At 45.8% G+C, this 13907-nt stretch overlaps 1 protein-coding gene and 1 non-coding gene across 3 annotated transcripts in view; both read right to left on the reverse strand.

Moving 5' to 3' along the window:
- LOC139534451 (lysine-specific demethylase 6B-like) overlaps positions 1 to 13907 on the reverse strand; it is a 165273-nt gene that overhangs the window by 107103 nt on the left and 44263 nt on the right. The gene's annotated exons all lie outside the window — the stretch shown is intronic.
- Positions 3896 to 3951, reverse strand: LOC139534965 (U7 small nuclear RNA). The gene has a single exon (XR_011667051.1). It is a non-coding gene; the product is annotated as a U7 small nuclear RNA (small nuclear RNA).

Raw genomic sequence — 13907 nt, forward strand, 5'->3', positions numbered from 1 at the left:
ATGACAACACAGCATGGTAGCAACACAACATGACAACAACATGGTAGCAACACAACATGGTAGCAGCACAAAACATGGTACAAACATTATTGGGCACAGACAACAGCACAAAGGGCAAGAAGGTAGAGACAACAATACATCACACAAAGCAGCCACAACTGTCATTAAGAGTGTCCATGATTGAGTCTTTGAATGAAGAGATTGAGATAAAACTGTCCAGTTTGAGTGTTTGTTGCAGCTCGTTCCAGTCGCTAGCTGCAGCGAACTGAAAAGACAAGCAACGCAGGGATGTTTGTGCTTTGGGGACCTTTAACAGAATGTGACTGGCAGAACGGTGTTGTATGTGGAGGATGATGTTGTATGTGGAGGCTGCAGTAGATGTCTCAGATAGGGGGGAGTGAGGCCTAAGAGGGTTTTATAAATAAACATCAACCAGTGGGTTTTGCGACGGGTATACAGAGATGACCAGTTTACAGAGGAGTATAGAGTGCAGTGATGTGTCTTATAAGGAGCATTGGTGGCAAATCTGTTGGCCGAATGATAAAGAACATCTAGCCGCTCAAGAGCACCCTTACCTGTCGATCTATAAATTATGTCTCCATAATCTAGCATGGGCATCTGAATCAGGGTTAGTTTGGTAGCTGGGGTGAAAGAGGAGTGATTATGATAGAGGAAACCAAGTCTAGATTTAACTTTAGCCTGCAGCTTTGATATGTGCTGAGAGAAGAACAGTGTACCGTCTAGCCATACTCCCAAGTACTTGTATGAGGTGGCTACCTTAAGCTCTAAACCCTCAGAGGCAGTAATCACACCTGTGGGGAGAGGGGCATTCTTCTTACTTCTTACTTTCTTAATGGTAGAGAAAGCTTGTTGGACACTAAGAAAGCTTTGTTGTAGAGCATTTAACACAAAATCCGGGGAGGGGCCAGCTGAGTATAAGACTGTATCATCTGCATATAAATGGATGAGAGCTGGAGCTTCCTACTGCCAGAGCTATGTTGTTGATGTAAATTGAGAAGAGCGTGGGGCCTAGGATTGAGCCTTGGGGAACTCCCTTGGTGGCAGGCAGTGGCTGAGACAGCAGATTTTCTGACTTTATACACTGCACTCTTTGAGAGACGTAGTTAGCAAACCAGGCCAAGGACCCCTCAGAGACACCAATACTCCTTAGCCGGCCCACAAGAATGGAATGGTCTACCGTATCAAAAGCTTTGGCCAAGTCAATAAAAATAGCAGCACAACATTGCTTAGAATCAAGGGCAATGATGACATCATTGAGGACCTTTAAGGTTGCAGTGACACATCTATAACCTGAGCGGAAACCAGATTGCATACCAGAGAGAATGCTAAAGACATCAAGAAAGCCAGTCAGTTGATTATTGACAAGTTTTTCCAACACTTTTGATAAAGAGGGCCAAATAGAAATAGGCCTATAACAGTTAGGATCAGCTTGATCTCCCCCTTTAAATAATGGACGAACCGTGGCTGCCTTCCAAGCAATGGGAACCTCCCCAGAAAGGAGAGACGGGTTAAAAAGGTTGGAGATAGGCTTGGCGATGATAGGGTCAGCAACCTTAAAGAAGAAAGGGTCTAAACCATCTGACCCAGATGTTTTTTTGAGGTCAAGTTTTAGCAGCTCCTTTAGCACCTCAGACTCTGACTGCCTTCAGGGAGAAACTTTGTAGAGGGGCAGGGGAAAAAATGGAGAAGCATCGGGGATAGTCGCATTAGAAGGGGTGGGAGATGAGGAAATGTTGGACAGGCAAGGAGGCATGGCTGAGTCAAATAGGAATCCTGACTTAATGAAGTGGTGATTAAAGAGCTCAGCCATGTTCTTCTTGTCAGTAACAACCACATCAATATTAAGGGACATGGGCAGCTGTGAGGAGGAGGGTTTATTCTCCAGGTCTTTAACCGCTTTCAAGAACTTCTTGGGGTTTGACCCACAGAGAGAGAACTGCTCCTTAAAGTAACTAACTTTGGTCTTCCGGATAGCCTGAGTGCACTTATTTCTCATTTGCCTGAACGAGAGCCAGTCAGCCTGAGTATGCGTGTGAGGAGCCTTTCGCCAAATGCAATTCTTGAGGTGGAGTAACTCTGCAAGATCACGGTCAAACCAGGGGCTGAACCTGTTTTTAATTCTCATTTTCTTTATGGGGGCGTGTTGGTTAACAATACCACTGAAAATATCAAAAAAGAAGGTCCAAGCGTCTTTGACAGAGGGGATCAAGCTGATTCTATACCATTTTACAGAAGCCAGTTCATGAAGGAAGGCTTGCTCATTAAAGTTTTTTAACAAGCGTCTATGAAAAATCAGGACAGGTCGTTTCACTGAGCAGCCATTACGAACACAAACTGTAAAACAGCGATCACTAAGGTCATTACAGAAAACACCAGACTGATAGCTATCAGGATTATTTGTGAGGATAACATCAAGAAGAGTAGCCTTTTCTGGGTGTTTGGAGTCATACGTTGTGGGATTGGTAATAATCTGAGAAAGATTTAGGGAGTCCCATTGCTTTAGGACTTGGCCAGGTGGTTTAAGCATGTCCCAGTTTAGGTCACGTAGCAGGACAAATTTAGACTTGGTGTAAGGGGCCAGGAGAGAGTTTAGGGCAGGTAGGGTACAGGCCGGTGCTGATGGAGGACGATAACACCCAGCAACAAAACTAACAAATCAAATTGTTTGGGGACAGACTTGGTGGAAACAACCGAGCACTGAAGGTGATCCTTGGTAAAGATTGCCACTCCCCCACCTTTGGAAGGTCTGTCTTTCCGAAAAAGGTTATAACCAGAAAGGTTATATTCAAAACACATCGTGTGATTTCAACAGATTTTTGTAAAATTAACAAATGATTGTCTTTTGTTTTTATATAACAACATTCCAACCTCATTTAGCATGATCTATTAAATTATGGCATAATTCTACTATTTGTATTCATTTGCATCACAAGTCTGCTATTGTGGCTAATCCTTATTGTGGCTTGCTTCACATAGATGGGTCCAACCACCATTTATCAAATAAGAACTGTCTTATAAATTAGGGTTATTTTAGATGATGACACCTAGCTATATAGTTAGCTAGCTAACTATAGCTACTGAAACAGATTATGTCGTTTTGCTATGTTTTTCGGGAAGAACATTGTTTGCATCCATGAGCTAGCTAGCTTTTTTTATGACCAGCATTGTAGGTGCGCGAGACAACTTTACCAGCATCATAGCATACGTATCGATGAATCGTTGTGACATATGAAATACGAGTAATAGTGTAATCAATGTGTAATAACTACGTAAAAAATGTATGAACGCGTTAAATTACTATGTGACGTGCAGTCATATTCAGGTCCTGATTGGTCAACAAGGTTATTTGACACGCAAAGACCCAAACGGCGTTCCATAGAAATCCTGGATGAGAATGAAACAAATGAACAAGGAAACAGCACAGCAAGTAAGTGAAAGAAATAGGTTTTGATTATGTTTTACTGGTAATGGGGACATACATAAATGCCAACAAAATAACTTTTTGGTCAGTGTGGTGTGTGTGTGTGTAACCTTTATTTAACTAGGAAAGTCAGTTAAGAACAAATTCTTATTTACATAGATGGCCTACCTTAGACCGCTGCGTCCGTGTGTGTGTGTGTGTGTTAACTATTTAACTGTACTAGAACGCTTAAAAGGCCGCAAAAATTGTAAATATTGGTTATCGGTATCGTTTTTTGGAGAGGCAAGGAAAATATCGGATATCGGTATCGGTCAAAAATGTCATATCGGCGCATCACTAGTATTTACTATAGTGTTCTAGGGACATTACTGTAGTATTAACTATAGTTTTCTGGGGACATTACTGCAGTATTTACTATAGTGTCTTTGTTTTATTATCTTTGACATAGAAGTGAGGGGCTTCCTCTTTGAGGAAACCTACTGGAAAAAATACTAAAAGAGCAAACTTTCCATAACCTGTAGGTAGGTAGGTAGGTAGGACTGGGGTCTGAACGGATAGCTCAGAGCTTCTGCTCTTTTCTATAACCTGTAAGGAACACAATATATAGTCTATACTTGGCATGTAGGTTTCTCACTTAAGGATGGCACAAAATGGGATGTGGGGGAGGGGAATGGGCAGGGTATATCCAAATTAAATACTGTAGTATTTACTGTAGTGAAAACAATGTAGTGTTTTTGCGGACATTTCTGTAGTATTTACTAGTGTTTCTTGTGTGGATAACAATGTAGTATTATCAGTATATTAATAATGTAGTATCTACAGTATACTACAAAATTCTATACTAAGTCCTAGACATGAACAAGGGATATTACCGTGTGTAGTATAGTATTCTACAGTATACTACAGTTTCAATACCGAGTTCTATTGTAAACTAAAGTATTTTTTTAAGTGGGAGAGTAAGGGAAAGAAATCTACATGATTCCAACCTGCTAATAAACATTCCTATTATACAGAGTGGCTATGAGCTGCACCCAGAGTGCGATGAGGGAATGTGTGTGTGTGTGTGTGTGTGTGTGTGTGTGTGTGGTGTCACTCTGTCTGCTGTGTGCAGACACCGGCTCACAGGGGAGGCATCACGCCTTTATTTATTCATTAACCTGCTGGGAACTAGCAATGAGAGACAAGGTCCACCCCCCCATACACACACACACACACACACACACACAGGTACGCACACACACAGGTACGCACACACACAAGCACACGCACGCACACACACACGCACACACTCCCACACACATCCAAAAGCCTACCTCTATCCATTTCTGGCGTTGGCGTGCCAACAGCTTATACTTATCCTATACATTGGGCTCATACACATATACGAATGCACGCACACACCCTTCCCTGTTTGAGAATTGTTGGCTTCCAGTGGGCCCTGAACTAGCGGCCAGAAAACACACAGACCCTATTAAACGATCTGCAACACAGACCCTGTTGAACGATCTGCAACACAGACCCTATTAAATGATCTGCAACACAGACCATATAAAACAATCTGCAACACAGACCCTGTTGAACGATCTGCAACACAGACCCTATTAAACGATCTGCAACACAGACCCTGTTGAACGATCTGAAACACAGACCCTGTTGAACGATCTGAAACACAGACCCTGTTGAACGATCTGCAACTCAGACCCTGTTAAACGATCTGCAACTCAGACCCTGTTGAACGATCTGCAACACAGACCCTATTAAACAATCTGCAACACAGACCCTGTTGAACGATCTGCAACACAGACCCTATTAAACGATCTGCAACACAGGCCCCAATAAACGATCTGCAACACAGACCCAGTTGAACGTTCTGCAATACAGACCCTATTAAACAATCTGCAACACAGACCCTTTTAAACGATCTGCAACACAGACCCTATTGAACGATCTGCAACACAGACCCTGTTGAACGTTCTGCAATACAGACCCTATTAAACAATCTGCAACACAGACCCTATTAAACGATCTGCAACACAGACCCTATTGAACGATCTGCAACACAGACCCTATTGAACGATCTGCAACAAAGACCCTACTGAATGATCTGCAACAGACTCTGTTGAACGATCTGAAACACAGACCCTGTTGAACGATCTGAAACACAGACCCTGTTGAACGATCTGCAACCCAGACCCGATTAAACGATCTGCAACACAGACCCTGTTGAACGATCTGCAATACAGACCCTATTAAACAATCTGCAACACAGACCCTATTGAACGATCTGCAACACAGACCCTATTGAACGATCTGCAACACAGACCCTATTGAACGAACTGCAACACAGACCCTACTGAACGATCTGCAACACAGACCCTACTGAACGATCTGCAACAGACTCTGTTGAACAATCTGCAACACAGACCCTGTTGAACGATCTGCAACACAGACCCTACTGAACGATCTGCAACCCAGACCCTGATGAACGTTCTGAAACACAGACCCTACTGAACGATCTGCAACATACTCTGTTGAACGATCTGAAACACAGACCCTGTTGAACGATCTGCAACACTGACCCTGTTGAACAATCTGAAACACAGACCCTGTTGAACGATCTGCAACACAGACCCGGTTGAATGTTCTGAAACACAGACCATGTTGAACGATCTGCAACACAGACCCCGTTGAACAAGCTGCAACACAGACCCTATTAAACGATCTGCAACACAGACCCTGTTGAACGATCTCCAACACAGACCCCATTAAACGATCTGCAACACAGACCCAAATAAACGATCTACAACACAGGCTCTGTTAAACGATCTGCAACACAGACCCTGTTGAACGATCTGCAACACAGACCCTATTAAACGATCTGCAACACAGACCCTGTTGAACGATCTCCAACACAGACCCCATTAAACGATCTGCAACACAGACCCAAATAAACGATCTGCAACACAGACCCTATTCAACAATCTGAAACACAGACCCCGTTGAATGATCTGCAACACAGACCCTATTAAACGAGCTGCAACACAGGCCCTAATAAACGATCTGCAACACAGACCCTATTCAACAATCTGCAACACAGACCCCGTTGAATGATCTGCAAAACAGACCCTGTTCAATGCTGAGGATCAGCTGAGTCAGCGAGAGAGGCTGGAGGTTTAGATAAAACCCTCCGCCTCTCCGTAACCATGACACTAACTAAAGCAAAAACAGAGAGAAGATAGAAAACGCACACACACACACACACACACACACACACACACACACACACACACACACACACACACACACACACACACACACACACACACACACACACACACACACACACACACACACACATCCAAGGCAGGGGGGAAAACAGGCACGTGCATCTGCCGTAGCTATTTAGCATCTGGCTTCTATTAAAACCAAGATACAAAATAAGTAGTATGTGCGGTGAATGTGGCATTGTGTGTGTGTGTCATCTGGTCAGTGCTTTGATAGCTGGCGGATGTGGAGGTCCAGACAGGGCAGCAGGGGAGAGACAGAGGGGCCAACGGAGGAGAGGAGAGGGGGAGAAAAAGGAAGAGAGAGAGAAAATGAAAGTCAGTAGAGGGGAGGGAAAGATTGAATGAGAGAGGCAGAGGAGAGGGGGAGGTAGGAGAGAGAGGGGAAGTGGAGAGGAGGAGAGATAGAGAGGGAGGAGGAGGAGAGAGGCCAGCCGCTGTCAGATACACAAACACAAACCACATGCAGCTGTTCAGCCTCTGCCTCCGCAGCACGTGAACACACTCTCATACACACACACACACCCAACAAGAAAAAAGGCCCTAGAAACGAAAAACACACAGCAACGGCTCACAAGCAAACACACACATCCTGAGAGCGGTGGTTGAGTGTGTGTGTGTGTGTGTGTGTGTGTGAGTTCGTTCATGTAGGCACGTGTATCTCGTGTATTACTGACAGTCATTCGTGAGTGTTTGTTAATGTGTGTGGGTGTGTACACACACACACACATTGTTGGCCCGCAGTGAGAGCGAGTCACTCTACAGAGTTCAGACAGAAAGCTAGATGGCAGTAGTAAAAATAGCCCTGTGTCAAATGAGATGGTCATACTACTGACTGGACACACAAACAAACAAACAAACAAACAAACACACACACACACACACACCTGGATGGCCAATTCATCGAACTTCTACTGTCTTTTCAACCTAATAATGGGATGGGGAGCGAGAAGCTGTGTGTGTGTGTATGAGGGGCGTCAGCATGCCTAATCTCACACCGGGTGTCATCTACAGGACACTCCTGTGCTCCTCTCACAACATCAGAGAGAAAGGAAGGGAACGAGGGAGGGAGCAACAGAGGAAGAGGAGGGAGTGACAGAGGAAGAGGAGAGAGGGGGTAGAAGTGCATTTGAAGTTTTTCCTCTGTCAGCTCCAAACTTTGACTTCAAACGCTGTGTAGAATTAGAAACATTAACTCACCATGCTTTCTCTCTCTAGACACACACACACACACAGACGCACACACACACACACACACACAGACGCACACACACCTCCCAATCTGTCTGCTTGAGGTCATGGTCAACATGCCCTTGAGACGGACAGTGAGAGAGTCCCTGTTTTTCTGCTCTCTCTAGTGAATCTCTTTCGTCTCCTCTCAAAGCTGATTCAAGATCAGACTTCCTTTATACCTTCTAATGGTTATGGACTGGATCAAGATAGGACGACCTGATCCTAGATCTCCACATAGGAACACTGATAGCTTTAAACTGATAGAACCAAGCCGTTATGGAGCTGTGTAGGGTCTATATAAGCTGGGTGTGTGTGTGTGTGTCAGTAAACTGAGAGGACAGTCTAAATGTGTAGTGGGGTTTGGGGGTTAAGAGTGGGTGAGGAGGATGAGGAGGGGAGTCTGGCTCCCGGGCGTCACATCAGTTCATAGGGTCTAACACACACACGCACACACACTGGAATGTAAACTGGGCAGGTCTGACTACTACTGTCTGCCTGAGAGAGAAGAGATAAATATCTGGGTGACTGAAGGTGAGTATTACTAAGAGTTAAACATCCATGTGGATTATCGCTGACTGGAAGTAGTCATGGTTACATTTCTCCAGCCCCATCCTTCAGCTGGGGCGGGGTAACTGGCCGTGTTGTTTGAATCCCAGATTGCCCCTTTAAAGTGAAAACATACTCACGTCGCCTCTGTGTTAACGTTATGCATTACAGACGCTAGTATGAGGTCATATAAGTGTGTGTCTAATTACTTGTGCGTGAGTGTGTGCGAGAGTGGGAGTGTTGGCTAGTGTGTGTGAATATTTTTTGCATGATCTGTGTGAAGTGTGTGAGGGGTATACGCGAAGTGTGTGTGTGTGTGTGTGTGTGTGTGTGTGTTCGTGCGTGTCATTACGGTCGTGGATGTGGAAGGCATAGTCGCAATGACAACACCATGGAGAGAGAGAGAGAGAGAGAGAGAGAGAGAGAGAGAGAGAGAGAGAGAGAGAGAAAGAGAGAGAGAGAGAGAGAGAGAGAGTAGGGAGACCACACATCCAATCTCCAGGAACCCACCCAGGGGCTGGGGTGACGCCCTAGCACACAACAGGGGCCTCCCTCTGGGGCTGGCCTCCTCCTCGCCATGGGTGGTAGCCTGGGTGGCTGGCGGGAGAGGTGTGGATGGAGCTCAGAGCACTAACGCTGCTAATGTTAGCCTTTATTAGCCTCAGAGTAGTTAGCTGCTGGGGTTTGATGTGGGGCCCACACACGGCGACAGAATAAGGCAGGCAGTGCCACACGCAAGTTAATATGGGAGTGTGTGTGTGTGTGTGTGTGTAGGGGGCGTTGCTGAAGTTTGAGGGAAGTCATACAGGACAAATATCAAAGTGCTGGTAACAGTTAGAGAAGAAAATCAAAGACTGACTTTCAAGAAAAAGTGTGTGTGGGAAAGGATCTGTGAGAGAGAGAGAGAGAGAGAGAGAGAGATGCTATTTGGCCCTAAACAGAGACTACACAGTGGCAGAATACCTGACCACTGTGACTGACCCAAACTTAAGGAAAGATTTGACTATGTACAGACTCAGTGAGCATAGCCTTGCTATTGAGAAAGGCCGCCGTAGGCAGACCTGGCTCTCAAGGGAAGACAGGCTATGTGCACACTCCCCACAAAATGAGGTGGAAACTGAGCTGCACCTCATAACCTCCTGCCCAATGTATGACCATATTAGAGACACATATTTCCCTCAGATTACACAGATCCACAAAGAATTCGAAAACAAACCCAATTTTGATAAACTCTCATATCTATTGGGTGAAATACCACAGTGTCCATCACAGCAGATCTGTGACTCGTTGCCACAAGTAAAGGTCAACCAGTAAAGAACAAACACTATTGTAAATACAACCTAAATGTATGTTTATTTATTTTCTCTTTTGTAATTTAACTATTTGCACATCATTACAACACTGTATTTGACATCATATGACATCTGAAATGTCTTTATTATTTGAAACTTTTGTGAGTGTAATGTTGACTGTTTATTTCACTTTTGTTTATTATCTATTTCACTTGCTTTGGCAATGTAAGCATGTTTCCCAAGCCAATAAAGCCCCTTAAATTTGAAGAGAGAAAGAGAGAGAGAAAGAGAAAAAGAGAGAGAGAAAGAGAGAGAGAAAGAGAAAGAGAGAGAGAAAGAGAGAACGAGAGAAAGAGAGAGTAATAGAACATGTGCATGAAAGAAGAGAAAGGGAGAATGATAGAGGGACATTAAGTGAAGGGAACGAGAAAGTGAGAGGGTGAGAAGGGAGAGAAGGGAAGGAGAGCTTTTTCCTCCCACCCTGCCAGCCCGGGGTTCCTCTACTCCTCTCCTGCCGTCTTCCAGAGATCCAGTCCTGGATAGGACCCAGCTTTGTCCCCCCCCCCAGAGAGTGAGTCTGGTACAGGCAGGGCCCTGGCTGCTCTGGCCCAGGGCCAGGACACACGCAGGGGCCGCAGTGCCCAGGAAAACCCCAGGTCGAAAGAGGATCACCAGGCCCATTGGCAATAGGCTCCAATAGGGGCCGGGAGACTATTGTTCATTTCAGGCCTACACTCTCGCCTACAAGGAACGCAAAGCATGCGAGCGGGTACACGTGCTTGTGGAAATGTACTCTCTATACATGCAATGTGATCTATTCCTGTATATAATCCATCAAGCCTATAACCTCAAGAGGAAGTCTCAACTGTAGAACAGGATTTACAGCACAAAACCACAGAGCTTCAATTCCTCGCCTGTGACAAATTGCCAAACCACAACGAACATCCAAGGCAACAGAAGAAGCTGGTATCTGCGATAGCAACAAAGGAATCATGACAGAATCTTCAAATGAAAGCTGTTTTCGGAGCTGATCACAGCTTCAGCATCACTGAATATCAATGATCAAAGCGTCTATAAAGCCTTCATTTTGGCTCTCTCCTCCTCCTCTCACTCCCCTTCTTCCCTCTCTCTTTATCTCTCTCCCCCTCGCTCTCTTTTTTCTCTCCGCCCGTCTGTCTATCGCTGCCTTGGGGCACGGGGCAATTTGTTTCCCAGTTGCCTAGACAATGCAATCAGCTACAGTTCAAACCACACCGTTTCCGAGGGGACAATCGCCAAGGCGATGTTGCCTTGGGATTACATCATTGCTAGGAGAAAGAGACTGACTGTGTGTATGGACGTACAGTATGTGTGTGTGTGTGTGTGTGTGTGTGTGTGTGTGTGTGTGTGTGTGTGTGTGCATTAATATATCCAATGTCTGTGAAAATATGATGAATGTATAATCACTAAATATCAAGTTACCCCCAGTCTCCGCCCTTTCTCCCCCTCATCCCCTCTTCTCTCCATCTTCCTGATCTGTCGTTCACTCTCTCTCTTTCTGTCGGGGTGTAAGGTTACAGCTGGCTCCAGACAGAGGGTCTACTACTACCCCCCCCCTCCCCCCCCCCTCCCAACCTGACAGGAGGGATGAGAGGAGGGAGATGAAGGAGAGAGGGAGAGGATGGAGAAGAAGAAGAGAGGGAAGGAGGAGGGAGCGGGAGCAGGAAGAGAATAAAGGGAGAGGGCTAATTGAGAGCGAGAGTGAGAGAGAGCGAGAACAGGGTGAGGGAGGAGAGCAAGGAGAGGGAGGAGAATAAAAGGACAGGAGGGAAAGAGATGTGTGTGAGTGATTGGACACCTGCATGGTGTGCATGGAGAGACAGACAGCCCATACAGTATCTATAGGAAGACAGAAGATATGAATGAACCCTATATACTGAGCCCGTCACACACACCCACACACACACACACACACACACTGAGTGTGTCAGTCAGTATAAAGAGAAACCTAAGATGGAGGGAACAGATACACCCCTCCTCCTAACCCAAAGAGGGGCCTCGAGGGGCCCCAACAGGGTTACACCTCCCCCTCGTGCCTGACCCCACCAGATATCCCTTCTCCCTCCAAATGAGCTCCCTAACGATGAGGTCATCGGCCATGAGGTCACTCTCAGTGGCAGGGAGGAAGGGAGGGAAACAGAGAGAGAGAGAGAGGTGGAAAGAGAGGAAGCCTGCTGAATTGAAAGGGAGAAAGAGAGCGAGAGACGAGAAGGTAAAGACAGAACAAGCTGTTGAACCCTAGCCTACTGTACTCCCTCCAGTATACTCCCTCCTCCTTGAGCCACCTGCTCTCTACACTAGGACAGGAAGATAGATGTGTGTCTCACAGAGGAAACCGTTAAGCCTTCTCCGTGCGCACACACACACACACACACAATGCTGGCAGTCAAGCTAACACGCCCACCAATCGACAACGCAGGGAGAGAGTGGTAGACATGGTTGACAGACAGACATACGGAAGGACGGACGGACGAACGGACAGTCTTTGCTGGCTGCTTGAAGATATTATGTACCCACCCACACACACAGACACAGAGAGAGAGAGAGAGACAGGGTGACAGATGAGACATCGAGACATGTCACTTTCTGTCTCTCACACACTCTCACCAAGAGCCAGACAGGATCCTGCCAGACTGACGTGTTTGAAGATACACTACATGACCAAAAGTATGTGGACACCTGCTCGTCGAACATCTTATTGTAAAATCATGGGCAAAGAATTATTTCTGTATGGACTTCGCTTTGTGCACAGGGGCACTGAAACAGGAAAGGGCCTTCCCCAAACTGTTGCCACAACGTTGGAAACACAGAATCGTCTAGAATGTCATTGTATGCTGTAGCGTTAAGATTTCCCTTCATTGGAACTAAGGAGCCTAGCCCGAACCATGAAAAACAGCCCCAGACCATTATTCCTCCTCCACCGAACTTTACAGTTGGCACTATTCATTGTGGCAGGTAGCGTTTTCCTGGCATCCTCAAACCCAGAATCGTCCATCGGACTGCCAGATGGGAAGTGTGATTCATCACTCCAGAGAACGTGTTTCCACTGCTCCAGAATGCAATGCCGGCGAGCTTTACACCACTTCAGCCGACGCTTGGCATTACGCATGGTGATCTTTTTTAATGCGCTTCAGCACTCGGCGGTCCCGTTCTGAGAGCTTGTGTGGCCTACCACCTCGCGGCTGAGCCGTTTTTGCTCCTAGATGTTTCCACTTCACAATAACAGCAGGGGCGGCTGGTAGCCTAGTGGTTAGAGCATTGGACTAGTAACCGAAAGGTTGCAAGATCGAATCCCTGAACTGACAAGGTAAAAATCTTTTGTTCTGCCCCTGAACAAGGCAGTTAACCCACTGTTCCTAGGCCATCATTGAAAATAAGAATTTTGTTCTTAACTGACTTGCCTAGTTAAATAAAGTTACAATTTAAAAAACTGTTGACCGGGGCAGCTCTAGCAGGGCAGAAATTTGACGAACTGACTTGTTGGAAAGGTGGCATCCTATGATGGTGACACGTTGAAAGTCACTGAGGTCTTCAGTAAGGCCATTCTACTGCCAATATTTGTCTGTGGAGATTGCATGGCTGTGTGTTCGATTGTATACACCTGTCAGCAACGGGTGTGACTGAAATAGCCAAATCCACTCATTTGAAGGGGTGTCCACATACTTTTGTATATATATTGTCGATGAGGAAGAGAGAATACAGGAGATACAGAGAATACAGAGGCAGAGAGAGGAGCAATATATCGAGAGAGCAATAACGGAGTCAGAGTCAGTCAGCCCTCTCTTCAATTCCCACTTTTCATCTCAATTCACTCTTTCCCCTCCATCCATCCCTCACTCACTCCCTCCCCCTTTCTTTAAAGAGCCAGACTGCAGTATCTCAGTCGTCATAAGCATCATCCCTCCCTCCCTCTCCCTCTCTCTCTTCATCTTCTCCCTCTTTCTCTGCCACTCCCTCTCTCGCTCCCCCTATCTGCCTCATAGCCATGGGCAGCCCAGAGGAGAAGACATGGTAATTAATATGGAGTTGGTCCCCCCTTTGCTGCTATAACAGCCTCCACTCTTCTTTGCT

This window comes from Salvelinus alpinus, chromosome 11 (genome assembly GCF_045679555.1).
Source record: "Salvelinus alpinus chromosome 11, SLU_Salpinus.1, whole genome shotgun sequence".
Classification (NCBI taxonomy): Eukaryota; Metazoa; Chordata; class Actinopteri; order Salmoniformes; family Salmonidae; genus Salvelinus; species Salvelinus alpinus.